The sequence below is a fragment of the Neofelis nebulosa genome, chromosome 9, assembly GCF_028018385.1.
Source record: "Neofelis nebulosa isolate mNeoNeb1 chromosome 9, mNeoNeb1.pri, whole genome shotgun sequence".
In the NCBI taxonomy this organism is placed as follows: Eukaryota; Metazoa; Chordata; class Mammalia; order Carnivora; family Felidae; genus Neofelis; species Neofelis nebulosa.
The window spans coordinates 95543236-95554794 of record NC_080790.1 but is presented as its reverse complement, the minus strand read 5'-3'; the positions used below and the strand labels follow the sequence as shown (position 1 = coordinate 95554794).

Sequence of the window (11559 nt, the reverse complement as noted above, 5' to 3'; positions counted from 1 at the left end):
GCCAGACATGCTGAGGAAATACTGCCCATGAAAAGTAATCCTCAGCTAATGATTGATGGGAGTTGGTGTATAAATACTTTGGCTCAGGTGGACTTATCCTAAGGCAGATGTTCTATACCATTTCTCAAAGTTGCCTCGATAGAATTAAATCCCAGTTACCCACAATGGTAATTCGCTTTAAAGTGCACTTTAATGGCTGCCTGCATTTTCCTGTCTGTCAACCCCACTCCTCAACTGGGATTTCCTCAGATCACTTCCCAATAAACTGCTTGCTTTGGGGGAAACCCAAACTAAGATACTTTCACTTTACAGTTAAGAAAAATAAAGCCTGGGCCCCCTGGGTGGCTCAGTGGGTTAAGCAACCAACTCTTGATTTTGGCTTGGGTTATGATCTCACAGTTTGTGGGTTTGAACACCACGTCAGACTCTGTGCTGTCAGCGTGGAACCTGCTTGGGAGTCTCTCTCTCCCTCTCTCTGCCCTTCTCCCACTTGCACTCTATCTCTCTCTCAAAAATCAATAAATAAGCACTTAAAAAAAGTAGAAAGAAAAAGAAAGCCAGGATGTAGATTACTTTGGGTAAGTGCTGTAACAAAGTGAACCAAATATGCAGTTTTTCAAACAAAATAGACATTTATTTCCCTCCATATAACAGTTCAGGGTGAAAGTGCAGACTCTGATCTAGGGAGTCATTTTGTGAACCCAGGTCTTTGGGCGAGTTTTGTCATCCTCCAGGTCATTGGGCGAGTTCTGTCATCCTCCATATGTGGCTTCCATTAGCATCATTCCAGCCAGTAAGAAGGAACAGGAAGGTGCAAGTATGAGATGACAATTACTCCCATCACTTCTGCTTGCATTCCACTGGTGAAAACTTAGTCACAAGAGTTTACACAACTGCAAGGGAGGCTGGGAAATGTAGTCCAGCTGGGCATCCATGTGCCTAGCAAGAAGAGAATAAATTGGTGAGAAGTGGCAGACAGGATCCCTGACACAGGGAGATTAGGTGATTGCCCAAGTGTCTACAGCCAGTTAGTGGACAGATAGAACTATAAGCCTTCTGCCCACCATTTATTTCCTTCTGACCCCGACATTGATTCCAACCAGACTGTGGCAGGTCTCAAATGTCATGCTTATCAGTCCGGTATTCTGCAGGATCCATCTGCTTTCCTCACAGAGTCAGCAAAGCAGAGTAAGTCCTTGGAACCCCTCTTAAATTCAGTCTACACTAGGATGCTGGATTGAACTTTCTGGCCAAAGCCAATGGCCCAGGGAGTCCACAGTCCCCACTATCCATGACTGTCTTCTTTAAGCAGAGCCAGCTAGACTTACACTTAACCCATGTAGCCCCTTGGTACATATTTTAAAAATAATAATAATAACAGCCTTCTCCCTCAACTTTAATTTACTGTCATACCACAGAGCAGTGTCTGAAAATCCATACACATCCATAGTGACAATGGTGTTGAATGGTGCACCTGGAGTTAGGTGAAACTCAACCTGTGGATTGTAATCATGACTCCTGGTGGGAGTGGAGGGAAAGAACCATGGGGCAGGCTGACGTCCACAATGATCAGAGACATTTTGCAGTCATCTCTGAGGAATCTGGACTTGTTTCTGTGGCTTGCAATTATCCATAGGCTGATAAGTATTGAAGCTCTTTCCTTTTAAACCCAGTATCAGAACCCAGCATAGCTTATTTAAATATTAAAATAGAAGAAAATGAGAGGAGACAGGTTTATCTAAGTGAATTCTGTTCCTAACTTTTACAAGCTAACCTACATTTTCCAAACTCAGTTTTTCAATAGATTTGGGTTTGAGCTGGCCACATATGTAAAAATCACTTTCTTTAAAGAGCAATAAGAATCATTCATTCTTTCAAATAATTGCAAAAATTTGTTTTTTGGGAGAATTTCTTTAATGGCTCTGCACTGTTCTTTTCCTTCAAATTAAAAAAAAAAAGTCTTTTATCCTTGAAGAAGATAGCACTTTTTAAAATCATTATTCTGCTCCTTGTCTATTCTGTAACTTTTCACAAGAGAGAAGGCTTATTTCTTTTATAATTAGGTTGGAAATGACAGGGTATGTGTTGTTAAATTACTGAATATCACCTAATACTGTATTTCCAATATTTTTACTGCAAGTGTACATGAGTAGCAGTTACCTTTGATTTGAACTCTACAAAATAAAGTGATACTCTAGATTTTTTTCACCAACAGTTTCCAGTTATGTTCAGCAAACCTCCCTCCAAATGCAGATCTCAGTCTCATTTAGGAAACTGCTGAAAATATGTGTCTAATCACCAAGAAGCCAAGCATTTATCAGGATAATCCTTCCAAACTCATCAACTTTAATGGTATCCAGACGGCTTTTCTGGAGAGGGCTCATTAGTTTAAAATAAAGAAAAGAAAAGAAAAGAAAGAAAAATACCCGCAAAATTTCAATGTACTATGGCTTGACTTACATAGTCAAAATATAATCAGAGTCCCCATATTCTTGTTTAATAGCCATTTTCTGCCCATATACTGCCTTGAAAAATAGTCAAACAAATGTAAAAAAAAGATAAATATCAAGCATAAACAAACTAACGCCATAGGGGATAGGTTGTGTGCATAAAAATGAGTAACATCAGAGCTGCAGATTAAGAAACTGAATATGTTGGTGTTTAGAATGGTTCCCAATTGAATTGATAATGTTCCATTTAAGAAAAGAAATGTTTTCAAATCACTCTGCTGACTGCAAGTCTGAATCAAAGTCAGAAATTAATAAAAAGATGCAGACAGAGACCCCTAATCATAAATAACAGAGATGATTTGTATGCTTTTAAAACCTGCAAGGCACGGGGGCGGGGTGGGGGGGGGAGCACCTAATGAAATGCAAGAAGAAAATGTTAAAAAATAGAAATGAATGTGCTTGGTTGAAATGCTATTGTATTCTTGTGACACAATGACTTATTTTCTGGAAAAGTAATTCTTCAATTGAGCCAGGCAAACATTGTATTCATTGTAAAGTATATTTAGACCTATAGTCTGAAGAGCTTGCTTGTATTTAAAGCTCAGTGCTACCCCAGGCTCATTAGAGTACAAGGACAGAGCTCGATCATATTACTGCTTAGACACTACTCAGAACTTCAGGGTAGTTTTCAGTGGTTTCAAGTACTTAGATTGTTAGCAGTGTAGGAAACAGAAAAAATACTGAATGGGTGAGGTGTATACATCAAACATGTAAGAATGTATAGACAAAGATAAGCATCCCAGTTGAACATCCTGTTATAGTGAAGTCAGTGCAGAACAATTCCAGGGTAAACACAGACTCATAGTCAAAAGAGCTGCAATGCACAGGTTGCAAAATTAGAGCGGTCTGAGTCTCATTCAAGATCAAATGGTTCTTTTCTAGACTTAATATCAGGAACAGGGTTCTGCTATGGGTGGCAGAAAGATAAAGGAACATAATCACAGCTATGAAATCTTCAGTATAGGAACAGGAAAAGCAAGGGAAACGTGTCTAAATTCAGGTCTGTTTTGACAACAGTATGGCATCATTGTGCAAAGTGTTTCCTTCCAAACTGTGGCCAACTCAACGTTTAGGTGACATACTTGTGCTTTGTGGGAAGTTGCTATCAGGATGGGGGTGGGAGGCACTGGCTGGGGGTGAAGGTAGGAAGGAGGAACTGTGGTCAGGAGGAAGAATGGGGAGAAGTCAGGTAAGGACTATAGGCAGCCAAAATAATTCACCCCTGCTTTTTGGTAATTCAGTTTGTCTTTTATGTATTTATTTTTGGAATAAATAATTCGCATGTAGGGAAACATTGAAAGGTACAAGAGGCAATCCAGTGAAAAGCTGATCTCCTCTCACCCACCTACCACATTCCCCTTCCAGTAGATATTTGCATACATAAGTGTAGTCAGTCAATTTCAATCCAGACATTAAAGAAAGCAGCCCCCTATTTCACCCCCCCCCAACACCCAAGTCTTCTTCCTTCAGGCAGTTCTTCACTCAGTACCCCTCCCCAGCAAGTCTATTAATCTCAGGGTATTTGATACACGACCTGCCGACACCGTGATGACCCAGGCGTTTTTTGTTTTTTTTTTTAAGGGGTAGGGTTATTACTTAATGATAATGACTTATCCTACACATTGTCGTCTGCTGATGTTTAAAAGATAAGAAGACATTTGTCTGAGCGGGCGCCTGAGGCCCTCGGAGGACGCTGGGAGACCCTGCCAAAGCGTTTCCAAACTGAATAGTCATTGGGTTGCCAGATAATTCAGAAACTATTTGTATGAGCTGTTTATCAAATTATTAACCGCACAGATGTTGTTTGGCTGAAGAGCAGCTGAATCCCCTCTCTGGCAGCCGCGGAGACAAAGGTCTCCAGGAATAATTGGAGATGTGCATGGAATATTAAATTAATTTACTGCTCTTAATTCTTATGCAAATTCTGACCTCCGATGGCGCCTATCAATTACCCCGCGCGCAGTGAAAGCGAAGGCGACAGTTTCTTTTCTTCTCTTTGCTTTTTTTTTTTTTTAAGGAACTCGAAAAAGGAAATATTTGCAATAAGCAGGCGGTAGGAGCACCGCGTAACTGGAATTATTTAATTGAATCTCCAAGTTTTCAGGGATGTCCGTAGAGGATAAAACCCCAGGACCCAGGGGAGAAGGCGGGAGGGGTGCGGAGCGCGGAGGAATTTGTTGGTTTGACTGTACACCTGCGGCAGGAGGAAAACTGCAGCAATGAGCAGGGACCCGGATAGCTAATAATATATTGGCCTGCAGGCGGTTACCGGCCTTAGTGATCCTGAGAGCTGAGCGTTAGCGCCGGGCCCCTTAGTGGCAGGTGATTAGGTCTAAACAGCGAGCGGTTGGCAAACCCGGGTCCAGATTTGGAAGCGCCTTTGCGCTGCTTTCCTCGACCGCAACCTGTAAGGTCTTCTGTGCTCGGGATTCCCTTTACTTATTTTTTAAGTGTTTTAACCTGTCTTTACAAACACCCCTCTCCCTCCCCCCCAAAAATTATTCTTTATTTGAACACACACACACACACACACACACACACACACACCGCTGCGCGCGCAAGTTCAACTCCTATGGAAATCCCGGGTAGGCCGAAATGCGATTTAATTGTCTCTTGCGTGGAGAGTGACACCCTCTCTTTTCTCAGAATTAAGCAAACGTCCAGGCTTTGTCTGCGCTTGTGGCTTAAACTCTGTGCGGTTTCTACGCCCCAGTGGTGGGTTGTAAAACTGGGGTCTCCGAGTCTTTCATCATCCTTTTAATAAGGAAAACCAAATCGGGCGCATAATGTCATCAGCCCCGGCTCGACCTCGCCGGGACCTCGGCAGCCCGATGATGTAGCCAGCGGCCCCCGGCGCAGTCACGACGCGCCGCCTTTCAGCTCCTCACGGCCCCCACAAAAGCCAGACAACAATATCAATTAATCATGCAGCCGGCAAACAAGGAGATTTATCCCGCGACAAACAGCCCCACCGAGAGCCGCTGAATGGGTATGATTAGCATGTGAAAAGGCGAGCAAAACTCCGCGGTTCAACAGCTAAAGAGCAATTTGATGGGGCTGGGATGGGGAAATTACTTGATTAGCGTCCATCGGAGGAGAGCACGGTAACTGCCCCTCGGCCGGGAATCCGACAAGGGAACAAAACGCGCTGGTAAACTAGGCGACGTGGAAGGAGAGGAAGCGAGGGAGGGTGGCGCGGGGTCCGCGCTGCCTAGAGGAGATCAGGGATGGGGGCGGGAATAGTGAGCAAAGGGGAGGACGCCCTAGCCAAAGCCAAAGCCCGAAGCCAAAGACTACGGGAGCTGCGACAACTGGTTCTCGCCGCCCTCACCTCGGGCTCCCAGGCCGGGACAGGGCGGACACAAAGCTCCCACCCAGTGCTGGAGGCCGATTTTGAACGCGCTGCCCCGGCCCTGGTCTGAGAGAGAGGTGCGTGCGGAGGGAAAGGCCCACCCTCGAGGTCCTGAGAGCCCCCTTCGGGAACCCCAGGGGCGCAACTAGTCGCGGCAGCAGCCTCTGCCTGCTCCAGGGCTCCGGCCCCGGGTCAGTATCGCGAGGGCAGAGCGCGGTGGTTCCACAGAGGTAGCTCTGTGGTTCCATTCTTGCCTGCTGAGAAGATTGGAGTCGGTCAAGACGTGTTTTCCGGCTCCTCCGAATTTGATCACCCTTTCCCTGCCTCGTCGAAAAGTGGCCGCGTTTGGGCTTGGCGTTTGGCAAGAAAAGGGTTCCTTGCTTGCGCCCCCACGGGGAAGCGAAGGCAAGTTGGGAGAGAACGCCCTGAGTGCGGGGGGGCTGGGGCAGAGAGGGGAGCTGGGTGGGGACGCCAGGGCCTTGAGGTAGGGACCTGGATGGAGCACGCGCTGGGACTCTTCGTAGGCTCTGGTGGGCAGCCCAAGGCCTGCCTTGGATCTAGAGGCGCAGGGCCAGAGCCGGCTGCGTGGGAAACTGCGCATCGCAGCCTATTCCCAGGCCCGGAAGGCAGCTTCAAAGGCCCAGGCGCACAACTTGGTCCAGAGTTTGGTTTGGGCACGCACACTTGATGCTCGCGGACTGCGCTTTTATTTGCTGGGGGAAATGAGTGAAGGGGGAAAACGCTAAGGCGTAGCGCGGCTCAGGGTCCGCAGGGCAAGGCCAAGTGGAAGGTGTAGGCACTCTCAGAGCCCCATCACTCCATCTAGGGCGGGCATCCGCACCTTTTCCTCAACCCCCGACATTGCCCCGGCACTGAAGTCTGCGCCAAACCCAGCAAAAGAAATTTAGTTTCTCACTCGACGCACCTGCAACCTTCCTTCTGGACTCATGTCCACAAACTCCTGCTCCCTGGCTCCTCCCAGTGCCAGGGAAGAGAAAACGCTCGCACCCAGTCCCCAAAGGCCCAGACTAACTCCCTCTGGGGCTCGCGATCCAACTCATGCCTCGAATTGGGGTGCACATATGAGTTCCCAGGATGCGGCCTTCAATTTACCTGAGGGAGTCTAATTCGGCCTTCGTGAAGTACATTAACACAAATGTAATAAAAGACTGCAAAGGGCAGATTCGCCAAGGCCCCGTTGGTTTTAAATTCACCCATCCCCTTAGCACGAATGAAACAAGCACCAAGGAATCAAATCTTGTTTTACATAAAAGTGAGGGGGGATGGATCGCCCCCATCGAGCTGAACAATTGTCACTCAGTTGAACAGAGTGTCTATTAAACCTCAGCTCGTGACCAATTTTAAAAAGCTTAATTCTTTCTGAAATGTCCCTGGCGGCGGGTGTGCAGCGAACTCTCCCTTTCTCCTTCGCCCGCTTTCTGTCCCTCTGGACTCCTTACTGAAGCCACAGTGAGGCTCCCTTCTCTTTCCGTCCCAACTCGGACCCCGAGAGCCACAGCTCCCGATTTGGCGCAGGTACTGAGGTCAGAGTGTGTCGCGGCGGCCGGCAGGTCTGGAGAGTGCACGGGTAAGCCGGGCGCGGCGGCAGTGGCACGCTCCAGGTGGGAACCCATGACCCGAGAACCTGCGGAGTGCACAGCCCAACTGCGAACCCCAGACCCCCGGCTGTCTGCCAGCGTCAAAGCCCTGCTGGCACCTCGGCGGCACCCAAGCAAATCCGTGCCTTTCGCACCCGCCCATCTCTCTCTGCTCATCCCTAACTCGCGGTGTATTCCGAAGCACTTTCTCAGAGCGGCTAGGGCTGTGCATTATAATCCCAAATCCAGGTGGATAAACCATCGCTAAATTGGAGGGCGGAGGGGGAGGTGGAAGGAAATCGGGTGGCTAAATGCCTTTGCCTGCAGGGTAGCAGAGCTGTTCCCACCAATAGCGACAGCTCAGGGCTGGCTTTGTAGTTATTTTTACAAGTTCTGCCCGGTGCCCATCATATTGCCCTGAAAAAGCAAAAGAGGCCGCCGCAATTTATTCCAATGGGCGGTTTTTAAGAAGCTGGCAATTTGAACCGGCTGGGTGTTATTTAGTGCAATATGAAATCAAATGATCCTATTTCTCAAATAACAGTGTCTGTGAGGAGAAGTGAATCCTCTGAAAGGGTAATTGTCTGCTGATAGTGTTTCCCATTATACCCGATCTTGGCCTAAATGGTGTTCGGCAGCAGGCTGAGAGCGCGGGGTGAAATCAATGCGCGAACTCGCCCTCGGGAGACAGGGAAAAGGCACTAGCGCTCAGTCCCGGCAGGTTGAGTGAACAATGCCACCCAATGCGCCGCCGGTTTCGACGTCATTTTGCAGATGTCCGACATCATTAAACAGGAGTGATCTTGTGGATGAAAGAAAACTAACTTTTCCTCCTTTTGCAACTTTGGGAGTCGTTAGAAATTGGATATGGCCATCGCTCTCGCGGTATCCTGGCGCCGTTTAGTCCGACTACAGATGGACAATAATCTGGGAAAGAAAACCTAGCTTGGCGCCCGTCATCACAACACATTAATATCGTGAACGCGGGGGTCCCTCCTTCCAAGGACACACTTCTGTCTAGGACTTTCCCAGTCCCATTTCTGGAACCCAGATTTAATTCCGGGGAAAGGTATTGCGTCCACGAGGCGTCTGTTATTCACACAGTAAATGGTACCTTTTGGAGGAAGAAGTTGGCCCCGTCCTTTCAAATTGTCCTCCGTGGGCCCAGCCACTGTTTTGGGTGGAAACCAGATAAAGGGATGCAGCTTGTATCAGACAGAAGCACGGAGGAGGAGCAAACTTCAGGAATGTTTTAAGAACAGGGACATAAGCAGCCTTCCATAATCTCCCGTCTGGCTTTGGGGCGTGTCAGTATGCTGGGGTCCAGTGCCAGCATGCACACTGGTGATGTCCGGGGCTACCTCTCTGCAGAATTATTCCCAGATACGGAGGCGGTCGCAGGCAGCATCCTTGCCTATGAAACCCTTTTACTTAGTACTCAGGCACCTTGAGGGGGCTGCCTCCTCCTTAGAACCTGTGGGCCTGGACAGAGTGGAGTTCGACCGGAACAAAGCCACCCGGGGTAAAGGCGCTTCCAAGGACACACGCAGGCCAAGAGTGAGAGAAGGTTTCTGGGTGTGTTTTCTCCACCCCACCCCACCGCACCTTCAAACTTTTTTTCCTAAGGAGCATTTTGTGTGTTTTGAATATCCTGGGTTTGCAGGTACAGCCTACCTACCTACACCCTCTGGTAATTTGAGGTATGTCGGGCTAAGCCTCCTAGAACAAATTTGTGGTTTGTTTCTGCTCTAGCTAGGCAGGTCCATTTTCATAGTCTCTCTGGATGTTTTGAATATATATATATATATATATATATATATATATATATATATATATATATAGTCTCCCCCAGTACTGTGACCTTTGTTTACGCCAAGCAGGCGGGAATCACTACCACCACCACCACCACCCTCCGCGCTTGGCGCTACTTCCAAATTTTTAAAAAAGCCAAAGAAAAGGGTGGTGATTCCTGCATATCCGAGGAACCCGACCTGGGAAGCTTCTATCCCTTCCTAGCAGGGAGCATCTGCCACCGCACCTCGGAGGGACGTTCTGCCATCGCACCTGGAGCCCAAAACACCCGACACCAGACGCGCCATTCCTGGAGCTCTTTCGGGCCTCTAGTTGACGATCAGCAGGTAGCCTGGGTTCAGCCTGCAGCATCGCCTCTAGCATTCATTGCCTGGCTGAAAATCCAGCCAGTACCCATCCTCTTGCCAGGCCCGGAGCAGAGCTTGGACACCCCACCCTCGGGAGCCCTGATCGGGCGTTTTCATTTCTCACCCTCCTGCTCGCGTCTGAACAGCCCCAGGTGGTTTCCTAGGGTCTTCTGAAGACATCCTCGCCTCTCGAGGGCCTGCCCTCCCTGTGATGAACGTGAAGCCCTCCGATGAGACCACGAAGACGCGACGCTCCCTCTGGCCCACCGAGGGGCTTCTCAGGTTCCCCCTCCAATACTGCCGTCCTCCGCGCAGAGTAGGGGCTCTGCATTGCTGCAAAGGCAGCCGTCTACATCTCGCGCGCAGGAGCTGAGCCAGGGCTGTGCAGGGCTGCGCCAGGGCTGCGGGGACTGTGCGGGCAGTCGGCCCCTTTACCCACGGGGGCCCACGCGGGGCGTTCGCCTCGAAACCTGAGCTCACACTTCCAGAGGAAGGGATGGCCACGCCTGAGCCTGCCGACCAGTCTTTAAGGAGAAGGGAGTGACAGTAAGGAGTCCCTCCAGTAACCTCAAAGGGGCTTAGATAGGATTCCCGCGCCTCCTCCCCAATAAATCAAGCTGGGAACCCCAGAGACTGTCAGCGTCTGTCCGCTTTCCAGAGGCTTCAGGCTTTTGCGTGGTTTTATACTCCCTCTCTCCTTCCGAATGTACCCTAGGCTGGCTTGGACTCCGCGTTGCACTGGACAGGGCTGGGTCCGCGGCTGGGGAGGAGAAGGGGCTTTGGGGGCTCAACCCGGCCGCCACCCCTTGCCTGCAGAGAAACCCTCTCCAAGTCCAGGCGCATGGGGTGGGGGCCGGGCGGAGACCCAGCCGGACCAGGCCGCGCGCCCCCTCTTCCAGGGGTTTCGGGGTCCCAGAGGGACAGGGGATTTCAGAAAGAGATCTTCCCTTTGAAGCCATTGCCCGGCCCCAACGCGCCTTTGCCAAGGAACAGCCGGCCGCTCACCCACCTCTTCCGCTCAGACCCACGCTGCCTGGTGCCAGCACCTCCCCCTTCGGCTCTTCGAGTCACCTTTCCCCCCACCTCAAACCCCTACCCCGCCGCCCTCCCCTCCCGCGGCCCACTGACCTTGGGAAGGCGCGGACCCGCCGCTTGCCGAGCCTGCCAGGCACTGAGCGAAGGAAGAGCGCGGTCCGCACTCAGAGGAGACCCGGAGGCTTGGCGGCGTCGGCCCTGACGGGCGAGGGAGCTCAGAGCTCCCCTCCCCCACGCCTTATAATTTAATCACACGCGATATTAAATTATCAAGTCGCTCATTAATCGTCATGCGAGTTACTGGGACTCAGCACGCCGCTGCGTGTTTTGACAGCCCAGACCCGTTCGCGGGGTCGGGGTGTGTCTGGGTTTGGGGGGTGGGGGTGGGGGTGTCGAAGCCCTCGCGAGGAACGCTGCGAGCCCCACGCGGGCTGATGGGGTCTCTTGCCTGGAAAAAGATTAGGAAAGCACAGGCTGGGCTTACAGCCTAGCCTAGCCTAGCCTAGAGTTTGGTCGAGGGTTTGTCAAAAGCCCAAAGGCATCTCTCAGGGCCCCTTTTCTTAATGTTTGGATTTTGATCAAGATGATTAAGACAGCCAGCAGCGGATCAATCAGCAGCATCTTAATTTGTAGTTTTTCTGGAGGGTGAATTTGACCCGAATCTGTGCATCTTCATTACCTAGCTTGGACGGTGTGAAATTAATGCGTTTGAAATACAGATGAAATCATATCACTGAAGTCATTTCAAAGGACAACTTCCCCCCCCCCCAGTTCAAAAGGGCTTTCTTACCTTTGCATACTGTAGATGTCAAGAAAGGAAAATAAAGGTGTTTTTTTTTTCAATTCAATCCTTAAATTGAGGCTTTCTTTTTAAAACTAATCTATGCGTTTCACTCTAAAGTCTT

The 11559-nt window shown here is 49.5% G+C and overlaps 1 long non-coding RNA gene across 1 annotated transcript; it reads right to left on the bottom strand.

Moving 5' to 3' along the window:
• Positions 1-607: 607 nt before the first annotated feature.
• LOC131485350 (uncharacterized) lies at positions 608-10951 on the bottom strand. Its single transcript, XR_009248787.1, has 2 exons — positions 10748-10951; positions 608-939 (listed from the first exon to the last, which is right to left on the bottom strand). It is a non-coding gene; the product is annotated as an uncharacterized LOC131485350 (long non-coding RNA).
• Between the last annotated feature and the right edge of the window lie 608 nt (positions 10952-11559).